Source organism: Ochlerotatus camptorhynchus, unplaced genomic scaffold (genome assembly GCF_037179485.1).
Source record: "Ochlerotatus camptorhynchus isolate MF236.1 unplaced genomic scaffold, CSIRO-AGI_Acam_v1.1 ptg000677l, whole genome shotgun sequence".
In the NCBI taxonomy this organism is placed as follows: domain Eukaryota; kingdom Metazoa; phylum Arthropoda; class Insecta; order Diptera; family Culicidae; genus Ochlerotatus; species Ochlerotatus camptorhynchus.
The window spans coordinates 41,249-57,500 of record NW_027041154.1 but is presented as its reverse complement, the minus strand read 5'-3'; the positions used below and the strand labels follow the sequence as shown (position 1 = coordinate 57,500).

At 42.0% G+C, this 16,252-nt stretch overlaps 1 protein-coding gene across 1 annotated transcript in view; it reads left to right on the top strand.

Annotated features, from left to right (window-relative positions):
- Balat (Beta-alanine transporter) overlaps positions 1 to 16,252 on the top strand; it is a 51,865-nt gene that overhangs the window by 567 nt on the left and 35,046 nt on the right. The gene's annotated exons all lie outside the window — the stretch shown is intronic.

Sequence of the window (16,252 nt, the reverse complement as noted above, 5' to 3'; positions counted from 1 at the left end):
AACATTCACTCTTTTGGTCATGTTAAAATACCAATAAATAGGGGAATATAAGTATTCTCATCAGTCTAAGCAGCGTCCGTGCTTATTTGTTGCTTGTTGCTCAATCTACTTCAAACTTCGCAGGTGAGTGTTACTATTGTCCGCAACTCTTTTTTTTCCATTGGTAATCTTTCTATTTGAACTGCTTGTTAACCTGCTATTATGTTATCAACTTGAAATCAACCATATGCTTCATTTCAAGAAAAAAACGTGGCAAAATGCGTTTGTTAAGTCGTAAAAATCTAATCAGATTGAAGCTGAAAGACTAAAGAATCGTTTGAATACATGATACGAAGTGTTTTGGTGAGAAAATGCAGTGAATTTACCGCTGCGTACTGAAAACATTCAATGGGTGCCGAAGCCACCATTTACCGTTATTAATTATGAACGTGTTTAGATGGGGTTGATACTTCAAGATCAACTAGTTAAGATGTCTAAACATCACAAAACAGTTCCGCACATTAATTGAAATAACCAAAGACAGGGATGTTTTCTAGATTACGAAAAAAAATACAATTCCCGTAGAGCCTCGTTGTACAAACATACAAAGTTCACTGTTGTACTACCGTTGTACTGCTAGTACCACAAATTGTACTTTTTGAGGTACTAGATTAAAGGAAAGCAACGGTACTACTTTGTATGTCTGTCTGTGGTATTGTATTAGTGTGAATAGCTATGATAGCAATTAAACGGCTTTCATTGAAAATATATTTGATTGGTACCCCTACCAGATGAACAATTTCGAAGTGAGCGCCGTTAAAATGCAATTTTAGCTATTCAATTTAACGGGGCTCTACGCTATCAGATAGTGTCAAAATATATGAATTATCCCACTTAGCACCAAACAATTTAAACATGCATGTAATTCAATTTGATTAATTTTGTTTAAATGTTCACTATTACGGTCTTGTTAAAATTCCAATACTTAGGGGAATATAAGTATTCTCGTCAGTCTAAGCAGCGTCCGTGCTTTTATTGTCATTGTATCAGCAACAAGCACGCATTTGACGTGTTTGTTAAATCCTTTAAATTTGTCGCAACAGCAACACGCACGCATTTGACGTGTTTGTTAGTTTAAATTTATTTGCTGCCTTTTGCTCTATCTCTTCCAATCGACAACATTGTCCAAACTGTTTGAACAAGTTTTTACAATACTCCGAATTTCTCTGATGAGTGAAACTGTTGTCCGCAACTCTTTTTTTCGTCGCCAGCCTTTCTATTTGAACTGCTTGTTCCTGCTGTTCTATTAACGGCAGAGGCGCGATGAGTTGGTGGAACGCACAAAAAATGCCTGGATAGGAAGTCAAAGCTTTGTCCCACCAACGATTATATAGAAAACCTGAATTAGTCTAAATTGATTGATGAGCGTTTTAGTCCAGGGGGCTGACTCTATCTAATATGCAGGAAAACTTTTGCTTTGCTGTTGTAAGATGTACACACGCTTAATAGATAGAAAGATGATTGATCACGATTTTGAAGATTTTCTACAGAGCGACGTGAGTAAATGGATTTAGATTTTTTTTAAACTTTATTATAGAGATTTTTACGATTGATTTAGATGCAAGAGATGAAAAAAACTTTTCGTAGAAAAATTAGCTAACGTGAAATGGTTTCACTATCTAAAATTGAGATTTGGATATGTCGCACCCCTCGGTATTAATAGAATAAATGAATACTTTATTACTTTGTTTTTCTTTTTAATTCTATTTTTATAATATAATTTTCGCTTTCACTAATTAATTATTATATTCACTTTCACTATCACTTTAAAAAAACTAGATACTGAAGAATTATGAAGCAGTAAATAAAATACGTATCTGCTATGGTTTTTTTTTTAAGAAAGTGAAAGTAAATTGTACATTAGTTAAAAAGAATAGTAGATTGTGATACAATAAAAGCTTAGTAAAAATGAAAAACAACGTAATAAAGTATACTGCATTAATCCTTCCATGATTAAACCTGATCCTTCTTACTAATTGAAATTCCGACTAAAGTGCTCGTACGATGAGAAAAGGTAGATTAATTCTAATGTAATATAAGGTAACGTATGATGGATTTTGACCCTAAGTAGTTAGAAACTGAAGCCGAGGTTCCCAAAACATGGCCGGATGTGGCCAGTATAGTCCTGAACTGTTTTTTTTTTTTAATTCTCATCTCACATTACATGTGACACATCAACATAATAGGTTTTAATCATTTCAGGCCGCATTTAGTTTCATGGCATTAACAAACCAGAACATGTTCTGGTCATACATTTCCGGAACCAGTTTAAGATTCCAAAAATATTCCAAAATTTCTATGAGACCAAAGTACCTTGTCCCACCCACATCTATGAAGGTGGACGCGCCTCTGATTATCGGTAACTTGAAATCAGCCATATGCTTCATTTCAAGAAAAAAAAAAAGTAGTCTATGCCTAGGGGCACGAACAGAAACTTGACGTAGGACCACCGACGAACCGACGTGTGACAGCTCATACAGCTATTGGATACTGTGCGAACCGATCTGTCTTTCCTGCATAACCAACCGCCTTTAGTACACACTTAGAAAAATCATGTAAATTTAGGTGCTCTGAGAGTGACATATACGAGTGTCAATTTTGACATAAATTTGAGCCATAACAGACGCAAAATATAGCTCAACCAAACATACTTTTCGTCGAGGAACGAACTTTTCAGTCTCGGAGCACTTAACATTACATGACATGTTTGTTTACGTCTCATCTTTTATGTCAAAGACGGAATCCATCACATGTAAAATTACTTATTTCTATGTGTGTATGTGTTCACGGAATAACGAAAATAACGTCAACTTAATGCTAGCAGCCGAAGGACTACCAACGGATACACAACTCGTAGTCCTCCGCCAAGGTGATGCCGATTGGGATCATACCGTCGATAACGCATACTGCCTCCATCGAAATGGTTCTGTACGCACTCACGACTCGCATGGCCATGAGCCGGAACGTACTGCTCAATTTCCTTTGGTTCTGCTTCGTTTTCAGCGCTTCAATCCAGGCTGGACCTCCGTACCTTAGTATTGATGAGGACACACTAGCCAGAAGACGTCTCTTGCTGCTGCTTGGACCAGAATTGTTCGGCATGATTCTGGCTATTGCGTTGATGACCTTCGTCGCCTTCTCGCAAGCATATGCGATGTGGCTGTTAAAGTTTAGCCGGTCGTCGATCATCACTCCCAGATACTTTAGCATGCGCTTCGAAGCAATGGTGTGCTCTCCAACGGTAATTTCTGCCCGCTGCATTGCTTTGCAGTTACTGACCAACATCACTTCTGTTTTGTGGTGGGCTATCTGCAGCTTCGCTCCTTGCATAGTGTGTGTGTGTGTGTGTGTGTGTGTGTGTGTGTGTGTGTGTGTGTGTGTGTGTGTGTGTGTGTGTGTGTGCGTGTATGTATGTATGTGTGTGTGTGTGTGTGTGTGTGTGTGTGTGTATGTGTGTGTGGGTGTGTGGGTGTGTGTGTGTGTGTGTCTGTGTGTGTGTGTTTTTTTTTTTTTTTTTTTTTTTTTTTTTTTTTTTTTTTTTTATAGTAAGGTTTAGGAAAGCTTCAAGAAGCCTGGCCTGTAGTGAAGGTGGCACGGTGTGGTATCCACTAGTTGCCTAGTGCAGCTCCACTAAAACCCATTCCTTACTCTCTCCTCTGCCTGGATCCCCCCGGGACCACTGTGAAGCGACTACTTCGGGGGGTGGCTGTGCTCATGCACTTGTCGTACTCTCAGCGCTAGCTGGCGTTGCTAGATCGCTGCTCTTCTCTCCATTTACGCTGCAGCTCTGACATAATCTGTGTGACTGCCCTGCTGACGGCATTCCAAGAGTCCTCCTCTCGACACATTTCATCAACGACATTCTCCACGTTAAGGACGGGCATCTCCGTTCGCACTGCCTCGAACCTTGGACAGTCAAAGACCACATGCTCCGGCGTTTCATCGACGTTGCCACACTCCGGACAGAGGGGTGACGCTGCGTGTCCGAACCGATGCAGGTATTTCCTGAAGCAGCCGTGGCCAGACAGGAACTGCGTTAGGTGGAAATTGACTTCTCCGTGTTTTCTGTTCACCCAGGTCGAAAGAATCGGTATTAGTCTATGTGTCCATCTACCGTTCTCCGTCGTGTTCCACTCCTGTTGCCACTTAGCCAATGACTCCACTCTCACAACTTTCCGTACTCTTCCGGCTTCTCTCTGCCTGTAGCACTCACTGTCCTCCGCCAGGGTGATGCCGATAGGGATCATACCGGCGATAACGCATACTGCTTCCGACGAGATGGTTCTGTACGCACTCACGACTCGCATGGCCATGAGCCGGAACGTACTGCTCAGTTACCTTTGGTTCTGCTTCGTTTCCAGCGCTGGAACCCAGACTGGACCTCCATATCTCAGTATCGATGATGACACGCTGGCCAGAAGACGCCTCTTGCTACTGCTGGGACCAGCGTTGTTCGGCATGATTCTAGCTATCGCGTTGATGGCCTTCGAAGCCTTCTCACAGGCATATTCGACGTGGCTGTTGAAGTTTAGCCGGTCATCGATCATCACTCCCAGGTATTTTAACACACGCTTAGAGGCTATGGTGTGCTCCCCGACGGTGATTTCCGCCCGCTGTACCGCTTTACAGTTACTGACCAATAACACTTCCGTTTTGTGGTGGGCTATTTGCAGCTTCGCTCCTTTCATCCAGTTACCAATCATGTCGATTGCCTCGGTTGACAACACTTCCACCTCTTCCAGCGTCTCGCCTGTTACCGTCAAGACGACGTCGTCCGCAAAGCCAACGATCTCAACTCCTTTGGGCAGTTTCAGCGTTAGCACGCCGTTGTACATCCCGTTCCAGAGCGTTGGACCAAGGATGGAGCCTTGTGGAACTCCCGCTGTGATCCTAATCGATCTCTGTCCCATGTCTGTCTCGTAGACCAGAACCCGGTTCTGGAAATAACTCCTCAGGATCCTGCACAGGTAGTCAGGGACCCTCATTCTATGCAGTGCTTCGGCGATGGCCTCCCAGCTGGCGCTGTTGAACGCATTCTTGACGTCGATCGTTATGACGGCGCAATATCGATCTCCTCTCCGCTTCTGTTTGGACGCCTTTTCAGCTCTCTCGACCACTGTCCGAATTGCATCCACCGTCGATCTCCCTTTCCGGAATCCGAACTGCCTCTCCGACAATCCGTGCTCACTCTCCGTGTATTTCGTCAGCCTGTTTAGGATGATCCTCTCCAAGAGTTTTCCGAGTGTATCCAGCAGGCATATAGGCCTGTATGATGCTGGATCCCCCGGCGGTTTTCCTGGTTTCGGCAGCAACACTAGCTTCTGTATCTTCCACCTGTCAGGGAAGTGACCCTCGTTCAGGCATTTCTGCAGCACCATCCTGAACATGTCCGGGGATGACTGGATTGCCGCTTTCAACGCTACGTTGGGGATTCCATCCGGACCGGGAGCTTTCTTCACCTTCAATCCTTTCGCCACTACTACGAGCTCCTCGTTGGTGATTTCGACGTTATCTCCCTCTCTTTCTCCGTACGGTGTAGGTGGCCAGGTTGTTGGGTCATGCTTCGGGAAAAGTCCTTCCACGATGACTTTCAGCTTCTCTGGGCACATTTCAGCGGGCATCGTTGGACCTCTGATCTTCGCCATCACGACTCGGTATGCGTCGCCCCAGGGGTTGGCATCAGCGTCTTGACACAGCTCCTTAAAACAGTTCGACTTGCTCTGCTTAATCACTCGTTTAAAAGCGGCCCTGGCCGCTCGAAACACTTCTCTTCGTTCCTCTCTGTCTGCTTCCGTTCTTGCTCTCTGAACACGTCTTCTGGCTCTGAGACAACTAGCGCGGAGAGTACTAAGTGCCTCGTTCCACCAGTAGACTGGACGCCGTCTGTTATTTGGCTCCAGTTTCCTCGGCATGGTTGTGTCACATGCTCTCACTAACGTTTCTGTCAGCTCGTCCGCATTTAGATCTACGGGACTCCCGTCCACACGAAGTGCCTCAACGAACAAATCCTTGTCGAAAGCTTTCGTCTTCCACTTTCGGTCACAAGTTCTCGTCCTCCGTACTGCCACAGTATTCCGTTGACCGATGCCATATCGTATCGCCTGATGGTCGCTATGGGTATATCCTTCGCACACTCTCCAATCCATGTTTGCCATCAGCGACGGACTGCAGAAAGTAACGTCGATAATGGATTCTCGGCCATCTCTGCGAAAAGTGCTGCTGGTGCCTTTATTGGCCAGCATAACTTCCAGTTTTGCCAGAGCTTCCAGCAGACTGTGCCCTCTTGCATTGGAACACCTGCTTCCCCACTCCACTGCCCAAGCATTGAAGTCTCCTCCGATGACTACCGGTCGTCGTCCGACCAGCTCTTCGGTAAGTCCATCAAGCATCTCGTAGAACTTCTCAATCGTCCATCTGGGGGGTGCGTAACAACTACACATGAAGATTCCGTTGATTTTGGCGATGACGAAGCCTTCGTATGAGCTCGCAACCACTTCTTGAATGGGGTATCTGCCCATAACTTGTATAGCTGCCATCCCAGCTCTATCCGCAACCCAGTTACCGTTATCGGGAGGGACTCGATACGGTTCCGCAATGATTGCAACGTCGCACTTTGTTTCTGTTGTCGACTGCCACAACAGTTGCTGAGCAATGTCGCAATGATTGAGGTTTATTTGGGTTACCTCCATTACTGTTGGCCTGCCATCGCCTTTTTGTATGCTAGGCATTTGAAGCCTCCCGTCGTATGATCGTTACCGTCCTCTTTTTTGCAGAGCATACACCTCGGATGCTTCGTGCAGCCTCTTGCAATATGGCCTTTCTCTCCGCATTTCCTGCACAGATCAGATCTGTCAGGGCCATTGCAGTTCCTCGCCTGGTGACCGAATCCCATGCACTTGAAGCATCGCTCCAATTGCTTGGTAACCCGAGGAGTGGCTTTCAGCGAGCACAATGACCAGCCAACCTTGACCTTGCCCGTCTCCAACAGCTTATTCGCTGCAGCTGTCGAAAGCCGTATAACCGCCGTTTGCATGCCGCCGTACGCCTTCCTCATGCGGATTGACATCGGGACATCTCCCAGATCGCAGTGCACTCTCAACGCACTTCTTAGCTCCTCTTCTGTGGTGATCTCGTCCAGGTCCCTGCACTCGACCACTGTCTCCTGGGATAGAGCTCTTACGCTCGCCCCTTCGCCAAGAGACTTTTCGACGAGCTCCTTGAAGGCTGAGCTCTTGATAGCAGGATCCTTCTTCAGCTCAAAGAGGATCTCGCCTTTCTGGGTTCGCCTGGTTTTCACCACGTTCTCTCCTAGTTGCTTCAACTCCGGATCCTCTCGTACCTTCCGGAGGAGTGCTGCATACGACGTTTTGTCCTTAGCTTCGACGATCAGAGCATCGCCCTTACTTCGCTCCCGACGAGTCCTGGGTATCACCTTCTTCTGTTCAGCTTTCTTCTTCATGTCTTTTTCCTTCCGTTTTTTCCACTTCTCCTTTGGCTTCTCGACGGTACGCCAGCCTTCCTCCTTGTTGTCTTCTTTGTCGTTCTTGACTTTTTTCAACTCCTCTTCCTCTCCTGGAGTTTCCCATTTCCTCTTCTCCGAGCGTGGATTTCGAGGTCCCTTTGGCGTCTCCTGTATTTCAGCTGCTGCTTTCTCCTTGGCCTCGATCAGTGCCCTTTCGGCAGTTACGGACCTCGTCCTCAGCGCATCCTGTTCACGTTCGGCAGCAATAATGGCGGATTTGATGCCCGTCACCATTTCCTTTATTGCCTTGTGGACGTTGCTCTTATCCTTGATGAAGTCATGGAGTTCATTGATCCTCCTCCTGACCTCCATCAATTTGGTCTTCCCAAGCTGCAATCCTTCTTGGGGTGTGCTACTGCTGGATTTCGGTGTGAACACCTGGCTTAGCATAAGACCTAGCTCTCCTTGGTGTCCTTGCTGCTCACCTTGGGGCTTACTGCTGCTGTTGGAACTCGCTGTTGCCTCCAGGTTCAACATTGGTGATCTCTGCAATATCCCGCTCCTTGCGAACACGTTCGCTCCTCCGTTTTCAATTTCTGGCGTCTTGCCGTCGTCCTTCATATTTTTTTGGGTTTTCTCATTTTCTTCTTTTTTGTTTTTTTCTCCGTTTTTCTCCATTCTGTTGGGTCCCCCCTCTGGGCCGCTATCTCCACTCGTTGTATGTAGTCGCCTATCGTGATCCCATGGTTATCTATGCAAGCAGGGAGGCCATGCTAGGGTTGACACGGTCCTTCATGGGGGCCGTGTTCAGAGCCAGATCGGCGTAAGTCAGGAATGTTACATCTGAGTCTACTACTCACCAATCACCAATTGGTGACGAGTTTTGAACGTATCCGGAGGCCTGCCAAGGTTTTACCGGGACGGGGGCAGCCGCACTATTAGCCCACTCGCCATTTCAAGAAGGTGTCACCCTTCTTTACTTAGGGAGCAGAATAGCACGACTGTCAGCCCTGTAGCGTGGTATCCAATCCATTGTACCGTGTCGTGTCCATAGTTCCATGCCGTATCCAGTATGCCATAATAAGGATCTTACTGGCGTCGATCCTAATGTGCCGGTTGGCACTCCTGCGGGTTGACGAAGCATTTCCTCGATCGCCGTGTTATGGTTACCGCGCCAGTGTTCGCGTCGCACCCCCTCACTTTGCTATTGTCAGAAGGACAATATTGCCCAGGCTACACCACGGGGAGGTGTGAGGTAGGAACTTGTGAGGGCCAGAGATAGGAAAAACGCTCTTCCCAGGTTGTCAATTCACCATTTGTAGCCCTGTGTGTGTGTGTGTGTGTGTGTGTGTGTGTGTGTGTGTGTGTGTGTGTGTGTGTGTGTGTGTGTGTGTGTGTGTGTGTGTGTGTGTGTGTGTGTGTGTGTGTGTGTGTGTGTGTGTGTGTGTGTGTGTGTGTGTGTGTGTGTGTGTGTGTGTGTGTGTGTGTGTGTGTGTGTGTGTGTGTGTGTGTGTGTGTGGCCCTGGCATGTATTTAGTTCAATTTTGAATTTTTTTTTTTTTTAATAAATGGAAAGCGTTCACCATATTCTGCTCTTCCGCCGTCGTTATTTGCTTCTTTTGGAATCCCTTGGACTTTTTCTCTAACGCTTCGTATTTCATTCCGTGCTTCACCGGCAATTTCCTTCCGTAGACCGTCCTTGGTTGGTTGGTTCTAATATGATTCCGCCTTTTTTGATCGGTTTGATGTCCACCTTATGTTATTGAATTGCCATGGTGATCTGGGACGAGGCTCACGTCCAAAGTCACTGGTCCATCGAGCGCTCCGTTTGCGAAAGGAGAATGAAAGAAATACGAAAGGGATCAGTTTCAAGAAGTGACAGTTTCATCAGATTCCCCAACTAACCATACTCATGCAAAGTAAGAGTATACAAGCTATATTCCGACTATATGGTTACTTGGGTACTCATAAATATGGCCGTCAGAATGGTTCATCGGTTGCGAAGTGAAGTATTTCTGAAAGTGATGCGTAATATTTCTCAATGTTTTGAATTTATCCTAACGTTACCTCAATGTTATATCACAGACAAGCAGACACAACACATTGAACATTTATAATTGTAAACCCTACCGCCATCTGTCGTATATACTTTGATGGGCAATACACTCAACAGATGGTTGTAGCAAAGATGAATACTAAGATGAAACTGTCGGAAGAAAAACCTTCTATTTAGGTGTCCTCCTTCACGGTCCCCTTCATCCAATGAATACCCCCCGTATGCATGGTAATTTTGTGGTTTTGCTGCCCCCTCAGTAGAGATGAAATTTTGCGCACCTTTTTATCAAAACAATCACACCAAAATCAGAGATGTACCATTTTTTAATTACTAGATTAACAACTAATCGATTTTTTTTGTTCGCTGTGCTGCCATTTTTCCACTTAGTTTTTTCAACTCCTCTTCCTCTCCTGGCGTTTCCCTCTACTCCGAGCGTGGTCCCTTCGGCGTCTCCTGTGCTTCAGCTGCTGCTTTCTCCTTGGCCTCGATCAGTACCCTTTCGGCAGTCCCGGTTCTCGTCCTCAGCGCATCCTGTTCACGTTCGGCACCAATAATGGCGGATTTGATACCTGCATAAGTTCTTGGAAATTTTTAGAAGATACTAAAAGGAGGGTTACAATTAAATCTGAAAATAACTCCGGGACAACTTCAAACGAATTTGGAAAGTCAATTCAGGAGAGTTTGCCAAACAAATTATGAGAGTAATTTTAAGGAATTTGTGAGGAGAAATACCAATGAATTTTTAGGAGCCTTTCAATGTGAGTAGAATTCCAAGGGAAGGAGTGAGATTGAAAAGGAAATCTGAAATGAATTCAATAAATATTCAGAGAATCTTTCGAAAGGGTATCTTATTGTGGAAAATTTCAAGGAAATTCCAAAGAAAACTAGAAGAAAATTCAATTCGGAGGATAGCTTCATCAAAATTTTGAGGAATATTTCAATGGAAATCCTCGTTAAATATGGAATGGACTATTCTGAGATTTTCAGAACTACTTGAAAGTTCCCAAATTTTACCTGGAGTTAATGAAACTACCTTGAAGTTCTTTTGTAGTTTTAGAAACTAGCCTGAGCTTCACAATACTTCTCATTAAATTCTTAAACTTCCCTAAACTTAATAGGACTTTCTAAAGTTTCCTCAATTTTTCTAAAGATCATAGATCTCTTCTAAAGCTTTAACAATTCGCTCAAGTTCTCTAAACTTCTTTAAAATTTATGTGACTTCTCTAATGTTAACGCAAATGCTCTTAGGTTCTCTGTTCTTTTCTGAAATTCTCAAAACTTCTCTAAAGTTTTTGCAGTTCTCATGAAGCTTGAAGCTGCACTGAATTTAATTGAACCGTCCTAAATATGTTTAAGCTTCAGTGAACTTCTGAACTTTTGCGAAAAATTCAATTAACTTTTTAACGCTTCTGAAGTTATCTGAATATCTAGGAACTGCTTTAAATTTCCCACAAATTTTCTGAAACTAATAGAACTGAACTCCTCCCGAAATTCCTCCAATTTTTTCGGAGCTTACTTAACTTCTTTGAAATGCTCCCGCGTTTTGCTATTGTTCATGAACATTCCTGAAGTTCGCAGACCTCCCCTTAAGCTCCATAGATTGGCAGAAAGTTCACGAAATGTTTCTGAAGACCACTGTCATTCTGTGAAGTTTTCAAAGTTTTTCTAAATTTCTGGAACTTTTATGCACCCGCAACTTTTATGGAACGAAATAATTAATATAGTTCAATGATTTTCACAGAAGTTCTCATGATTTTTCTGAAGTTCATGAAACTTTTCTTAAATTATCGACACTAATTTAAAACTTCTTCAATAATCTAGACTTTCCTGGTGTTATTAGAACTGGGGAACGATTACTGAATTTCTTTGAAGTTCTATAGACTACCCTGAATTTATCAGTATTTTTTAAGATCCCACTTACCCGAAGTTCGGAAGTTTCTGATATATATTCATAATTCCCTGACGTTTTTGGATCAATCATTCTTGAAATACCCCACAATTCCATGTAATTCGCTGCAAATTTGCTTAAGTTAATGGGATTATTCTGAATCTATCTGATCGTCCTCGAAGTACTCGCCGAATATAAAAATGTATACATTTATTAGAAGTTCTCTGGAATTTATTGAACATATCGCTGCTTATTAAAAGTTCTCGCATTTTTTTATTAATGGAACTTCGTTGATGTTCTCTAATCAATATAGCTAAAATTAATTTTTTAAGATCTTGGCATCTCTATGGTATAACACCCTTAAAATACTCTCACATTTTCAGGATGTTCATATAATTTTTATCACGTTCCATAAATTCTCTCGGAGCTTTGCAGAAGTTTCCGGAAATTCCCTTTGATTCTCAGATCTGTCTTGATGTTCTCGATGCTTCCCTAAAGCTCTTAATTCTATTGAAGATTTCGGTTCTGGTCGTAAATACATGGAATTCCCGTAAGCACCTTTAAATTTCCCTGAAATTCTCTGGACTTCTGTGAAATTCCTGAAATATTTTTGAAGGTTTCATAAATTCTCTGAAGGTCTCTGTACTTCTTTTAAATTATCGGAACATCTCAAGGGCTCTCGATTTTTTTTTTCAGCACATCATGGAATTATCCTGAATGTTTCTAAATTTACTGCTCCAAAAGTCTGGAAAACTTCTTAAAAGTTTGCACAATACCCCTCAAGTTTTCTATATTTCTCAAGTTCGCTTGACACCTGTGAAGTTATCTGAAATTCTAGGAACTTCATACAAGTTCCTGAAATTTTTTGGATGCTAAAAGAAAAGCTTTGAGGTTCTTAAAGTTCGCAGTAAGTTCCCCATATTTTCAGTGTGTTAACTTCCCTTATGTTCCCGTAGTTTGTTTATGGAGCTTCACCGAAATTCTCAGCATTTCCTTTCATTCCTCAGAACTTTTCCAAAGTTCCTACAATTGTTGTGAAGTTAATCGGACTACAATGAAGAGCTCTAATGTTTCATAAAGTTAATTACGAACTTGACATAAATCTATTTTTTCCCTTAATTATGGCACATTGAAAATTTTCAATACCTTGAACTTGTCCATGGAATACGAAACATCAAGACATTGAATATTTGAAGATATCTACTGAAGAAATCAAGTAATTTTTTTTTTGAGTTTATTAAAGTGGTAATTAAGTAAGTGTTAAACTTCAATTTTCATTGGATTTTATTGTAAAGCTGTTTCATTAAAACTGATTGCCATGTCTTTAAAACTTTTCGGTTAATTGCTGTTGTTTATGATCTGCCAAAAAGAAAACGTATTTTTAACGCATTTAAAAAATATGTTTCTCATAATAAGCCTGGAATTTATCCGTTAAGTTCTGGAAAAAAAAACCTGGAAAACACAGGTTATTTTATTAAGAGTAGACAGGGTACATATATAGAGAAAGGCGATTGAACGTCACAAAGCAAAGAATGTTCAATCTTGAAATAAAAACGCAAAAAAAGTTGAAAATAGTGACTGATTACAAAAAAAGTGACTTTAGTGACTTGGCTTTAAAAAAGGAGACTTTTTAGTAACAGGCTTGAAAATAGTGACCAAGTCACTAAAAAGTGACTCGCTACCAGCCCTGTATGTACATGGATATGTAATTCTGCAACGCATCATTCCAATTTGCACCTTTTTGTTTCGCTTCTTCACCGCTTTGATCAGCCCCTGATTCTGCCTTTCAACCGCATCATTTGATTGCGAACATAAAGGGATCGATTTTCTTATATTAAGTCCCTACTCAATCCAAAACTTAACGAATTCATGACTGCGAGACGGTGGACCGTTGTCACTTTGCATAACTAGCGGTAGACCTAAAGTTAAAAATAGGGGAAATGGCTCTAATGTTGGCCTATGGATCTAAGATTGGGCCCATCGCTAAAAATCTGCTATTTATGAATTGTATCTAGATGATCGCGTCATTGGGACGGTACTAATGGATATTTTTGGTTGCTATTGAAAATTTAGTCGATTGCTGAATTTATGTATGGGCCCAAATTAGGGACACTTAGGCCGACATTACATACATTCCCCTTATCTTGGATAACAATGCGTTTGTACTTTTCGTATCTGTACACTTCATTTCAACAGCTGTTAGATATATTGAGTATGTATCCACTACAATGAAAAATTCGACAAAGCCACAGCCGGGGAGAGATATAAAATCTATTTGTAACACTTCTTACAGTTCTTCTGGTAGCTTGCAAGTTGATAAAGGTATTGATAGATTCCGTTCAGTAATCATTAGGTAGGTCCCAGGCCTTTGCCCTAGGCGGGTAATTACAGGTAGGCAACTCACGGTTCGCTAGTTTTGGTGAGTTATTTGTTGTTAATGTTCATGACAAGTTCACTATTTTGCCATAAAGAATGCCAAAACATAATAAAATGCGGACGGATTTGAATAGGTTTGGACCTGTTTCATACGACCGGAAGGTGTATGCTGGTCACACTGGCATTTGCCTTGCCATATTGATTACCTACGCAAGTGATCAATCTTAGATGTGAATTTCACGAATTAACACCAGGAGCATTTCTTATAGCAAAACTTACCATACCAAGTTTGTCATAGCTCATTTTAGTAAACAAACCCGCCTAAGCTTTAGCATCTTTTTGCATTTCGTCTCGCCTATAACAGGTATGTAGTAGGTCCAATATCAATATGATCAAACCGGATTACTTTCTATATGACAGTTCAAAACTCTAAAACATTTTCGTGATATCTGATGTCTCGTATCTACATGTTCCTGATTATGTAATAGCAACACGAGCGGAAAAGCTACATAAACCTACTTAGTAAAGGTGAGCACCATAGCTCGAGTCGTTTGTAAGTATTGCATTTTCAACTTCTATTCAATTTTCATACAGTCGCAGTCAGTTATGAGCAGAAGGAGGACGCACATCTTTTGCCTGTAGACTTGGAGACATACTTCAAGTCTCCGCGTACATCGTACGGGTTAGGCAAAAGATGTGCGTCTAACTTCAAAAAAAAAACTGTCGCATTAATGGCCCTTCGCTCATTTTCAACTTCTATTCAATTTTCATACTGCCGTACTCTAACGGAACTATCCACCTACCCTCTTCTAAAGATCATTCTCTAGCTAATAAATTATCACACTTAAAGCTTCATGTTAGCATTTCCAACCAACTCTGAAGTATTGTGTATTATATGGAGAGCCCAACCGAGATAATAGCCTATTAAGATAAGCAATGTCTGAAATTTACAGATTGATAATGCTTCGAAAATATTGAGATTAGTGCTCTTGAAATTATGAAATGAACTTAAATGAACAAAAATAGTCCGGATTGTAATGCTGAACAACATAAAACTAAAAGCCAGAAAAAAACGAACATCTTACCCTGGTATCTGAATGCAGCGCTCCACTCTGTATCGCATCTCCTGTGAAAACTCGGCCCACAACTGGGCCACGGCTCAATTCCTCCATAGTACGCATTACAGACGGTCAGCAGTGTTGCCAGCCGTTGGACCAACGAATCCGGACATGCAGATTTTATCTTTAGCGGATCGAAGTCCGTTTGACCTGTCGAAGGCATAATGTATTCATGACGTTCATCCTTTTGCGCATCCGGAACCAGGTAGAACAGCATATCTATCAGCTGTTCGTCTATCAGTGGACCGTCCAATTTGTGCTCATCTTTCTTCGCCCCACCACCGGGAGGAGCGATTCCCTGAATCACGGAAGCTAACGTTGGAATCTTGGGCTCAGTCAGACGTTCCAAAGCCTTCGTACCTTCCAAATTCTGCGTGGCTCCGAAAGCAAATTTCGGAAAGTATTCAGTTATAGCGCGACGCGATCCGCAAACTTACAAAAACTCCTGAATGCAATCGGAATGCATACCGGAGTGTCTTCGAACCGTGCTTGAAGGCTCCAGACTGGAGCAGTCAACGGATCGAAATAGGTTTGTTTACAAATTCTATACTTTCATCTCCTCAGCTATCGTATAAAAATTCTGTCTGTTATTTGAAATAAGCATCTTCAACTAACTTTTAGTAGTATTAAACTACAGAAAAGTTTAGAAAATGTAAAAAAAAAACATTCCTCTTGTGGACGTTCTAAAATGAGCCATGTTGATGAGAAAATGAGTTAAAAATTGAATATTTTTTAAAATATAATAAAACCGTAATTCTTTGAAAAATTCTTATAAAATATATGTTAATCATTTAAAAAAAAGCTCCATAGTATCGTTTATAGTTATGACCTTTTAGAAAAAGTTTCTTAGAACATATGGACTAAATTAGCGCTAGTAAAAATAGGTCCAACCATGATTCAGTTTTGAACAGGTCCATAACCCTATTTCACAGTATTTTCCAGTTTCCCAAAATCGCAAAAAAAAAATCGTTATTTGGAAATTTACTTCGTAAAACAGAAAACTCATTATTTGGGATTCACTTCGTAAAAAAAACCTCGTTATTTAGGATTTACTTCGTAAAAAGAGGGACGTAAATTGAATACTGCGTAAAAAAGACTTCGTACACGGAGGTTTCAGTGTGTTCCTCAAATGGATTGTTGCAATATATGCTGTAATATACAGGGTGTTTGGTTCCGGGTTTTACATATTTTTAGGGTAGATAGGGCTCTTAAAGTTATGAAAAAATCCCCATGAAACATAGGGTCGGAAATGACTGCTAACCCAAGTAACAATTTAGGTTTTATGAGGGTTCTGTAGACCATGATTTAGGCTT